Source organism: Stegastes partitus, unplaced genomic scaffold (assembly GCF_000690725.1).
Source record: "Stegastes partitus isolate 25-593 unplaced genomic scaffold, Stegastes_partitus-1.0.2 Scaffold1230, whole genome shotgun sequence".
In the NCBI taxonomy this organism is placed as follows: domain Eukaryota; kingdom Metazoa; phylum Chordata; class Actinopteri; family Pomacentridae; genus Stegastes; species Stegastes partitus.
The window spans coordinates 105,363-108,459 of record NW_007578961.1 but is presented as its reverse complement, the minus strand read 5'-3'; the positions used below and the strand labels follow the sequence as shown (position 1 = coordinate 108,459).

At 39.9% G+C, this 3,097-nt stretch overlaps 1 long non-coding RNA gene across 1 annotated transcript in view; it reads left to right on the top strand.

The window, feature by feature from the left end:
• LOC103369029 (uncharacterized) overlaps positions 1-2,437 on the top strand; it is an 8,625-nt gene extending 6,188 nt beyond the window's left edge. The window contains exon 2 of the long non-coding RNA XR_520810.1: positions 2,173-2,437. This is a non-coding gene — a long non-coding RNA (uncharacterized LOC103369029). The remainder of the gene's footprint in view (positions 1-2,172) is intronic.
• Positions 2,438-3,097: the final 660 nt, after the last annotated feature.

Sequence of the window (3,097 nt, the reverse complement as noted above, 5' to 3'; positions counted from 1 at the left end):
TCACTTGCTGCTGTAAATCCCCCTTTTAAAGCAAGTTCGCCAACTCGCTGCTGTTGGCCTTGACACAAACTTCACCAATCCCGAAGACTGGTTCTAAAGCTCAAGGTGTGTTCCAGCAACCACCCTACCACGCTACATAGTACGGCAGGGAAAGATTTAGTATGTAGATTTAGTCCTACTGTAAGCCAGCATGCTGTTCTGCCCATTCTGACCCACAATCCAAGGTGATGTAGGACCAAGACGGTCAAAGTTTAGGAGAAATGAATGGTGACGTGTTATGCAACAGTTTGTACAACACAAGGGCGGGTACAGTACGTACAGAAAGTAGCAAGAAAAGTATGTGATTAGGAATGCAGAGTCAGAGCAGGGACTTTCGCCGTCCTGGCAGATTCCTTCTAACGCCTAGCTAATCTGAAAAATGACTTGTCGACTGAATGTCCTATGACAGCACCCACCTGTCACTAAAAGCGTTAATCCGTAACGCAGCTTGAACGTGTAAGTCGTGTAAAAATTCACCCCTGGTACAGCTGTTATGTGATAACTAGCCACAGAGACTAAAGCTGCTCTTTTTGTTTATTCCTGCTGTAACGCTGGGCATTTTAACATGGTGCTCTATGGGGACGGACTCACGTTTACCTCTAGTGGCTGTTTGTGGAACTGCAGCATGAGGCGCTTCTGCATTGTCTTCATTCTTTAGCCGCTGTGGTTGCTGCTTGATTTATATGTACAGAATGTTCACCTTCTTTTTTTTATAGTCTCGTAAAGATTGCTAGATTTTTTGTTTCTCATTTACTTGAGAAAACATCTTGTTGGGAGTCAAAGTGGAACTCCTGGTATGCTACACTTAATATGCTTACTATGGCAGTACTTTACAACACGTCAGCATCTTTTGTCAAGAAAACTGATGATTTTAACAAACTTTTGCGTGTAGTTATCAGTCAGGGAATGTGTTTAAACATGTTTTTAATTAACCCCTAAGACGTTATCTGTGATTTCACCACGGTGACATCATGCACCTCGGTCACCATTTCCCCCGTTTAACTGCATGACTCGGGAGCTTGTGTCAAAGTGAAACCTCAACATTATTTGCCTGAACATGTCTCAAGCATCCAAGTCATCCAGCTGACTGTGTTCCCTTCCCTGCCACTTCTCACCTCCACATTTCAGGCTCACGCCCTCACCAGAGGGACTGCTAATGTGTTTACAGGTGGTTGGGTAACGCTAGAATTTTTTCCTCCTCGCCGAACGTCTGGAGGCTCCCGCTGTCTGTTCTCACAGGGTTTACAGTCATTGTTTTCAACCGTCCGTCCAAACAAAACAGCTCAGAGGTATAATACTGGGTTATCAATCCTAATGCATAGTTTTATATGTGGTGTTTCCCCTCCACCACCACCGCCGCCGCCGCCTTTCGTTGTTTTTCTCTCTGAAATTTCAAATCGTTGGAAGTTGCAAAAGCGTTCGCTCACAACAGCGTGGAATTAATGCCGTGAAGCAACTTCTCAAAGCCAGCCCTGCAGTTTAGTTTAATTGTCCTTCTCGATGATAGATCAGTGTGTCCCAAGCGCTGCCGTCCAACAACATGGCAACAATACATTGGTCAATCCCATGGTTGGGCCCTGTGAGCACAGCCGAGGGAAAAAGGGTGTAATCAGCCATATGCTGGCAAAATATGTTTGCGACACAGCGGACGGACACGTGGCTCACCTGAGAAAGTATTCTGCTGTGGAGCGTTATCACTATTGTGTTTGATTGTAAAACAGTTGGGATGCTGCTGCCAACTTTAAGGTAAAACCTGAATTAAAGAACAAAACGAGTGGAGGAATTCAAAAAAATGCAGATATACTGAGAAGTATTTAAAAAATGTTGGTTTGTTGTGTATTTAAAAGCAACAATGCAGTGTTTCATTACGTCTTCAGTAAATATATTCACCTGTAAAGGGCCAGTGGCTGATGCAAATGTGTAGGTGTTGATAAAATGTAAACGTTCAACGACAGAACAAGTGGATTTATTAAAAAATAAATAATAATAATGATTCACCGAACACATGTTTGTTACTATAGCTTTACTTGTGCACCAGTAAAATTTAATTCAGATTGCATTTTACAGTCACAGTGCTGAACTTTTCCCTGAAAAAAGCTGAACCAGTCCTGAGTTGTTGTTTTTTTTTTGCAGCTCGGGACTCTCACCACTCGCTGTGAATCATGTGCTGTGGAATTCACAGTCAGCAGACCTCAGATGACCTGGACACCTTGGGGAGATTTCAGACGGCCAAATCTGTCGCAAGAGCAGGGAAGCTGTTCTGGTCTTTGTGGTGGAGCAACAAATCGTACCGACGCTGTTCCCACAACTTGTCACCTGTATTTACATCTGAAAGGGTGATAAAGAGCAACCCGCACCGTAAACAGAAAATAAACAAAATAATCTGTATTTTATGGAAGCTTTTTTTTTTTTTCCATTTGACTGCGTTTTATGTTTTTTTGACTGATGAAAAAATACAATTACAAAATTAAACTGTGTAATGTAAAATAACATGAATTTATTTTAAATTTTTATTTAATATCGTAAATATATTTGTAAAATCAAATAGAATTAGTTATAATAAGCAAGAAAAAAGCATCAGCCTTGTAGTTTTACACAGATTTGTTTGTTAAATGAGAGACTTCTTGTGTAATTCTGGAGGTTTTCACAACAAAAATGTTGAATTAATGCATTTTGATCATTGTACAATATCTAAGAAGTCAAAATACATTTATTTATCATTATATATTTACTCTATTTGAACTAAATGTAAAATTAAGGCTAGAAAATATGTTTTAATGATGAAGATTTGCTGCATTTTTATGCTTTTATTGTTATTTTTCAGTTATTTAACAGTATTTTGGGGCACAGGGGCAATCTGCCAGAATATGACCTCTTTTTTTTATTTATTTTTTTACTGTGTGATCATTGCAAAACCTTTTAGTCAAGACTGCCCCACTTAAACAATGATGTTTAATATGACGGCACTTCCTGCCGCACCTTATAGGTCTGCTGGGTGGAACTGGAACATTGTTCGCTTATCTGCATTGCTTTTATTTCCTTTTATGTCTTTTTTATT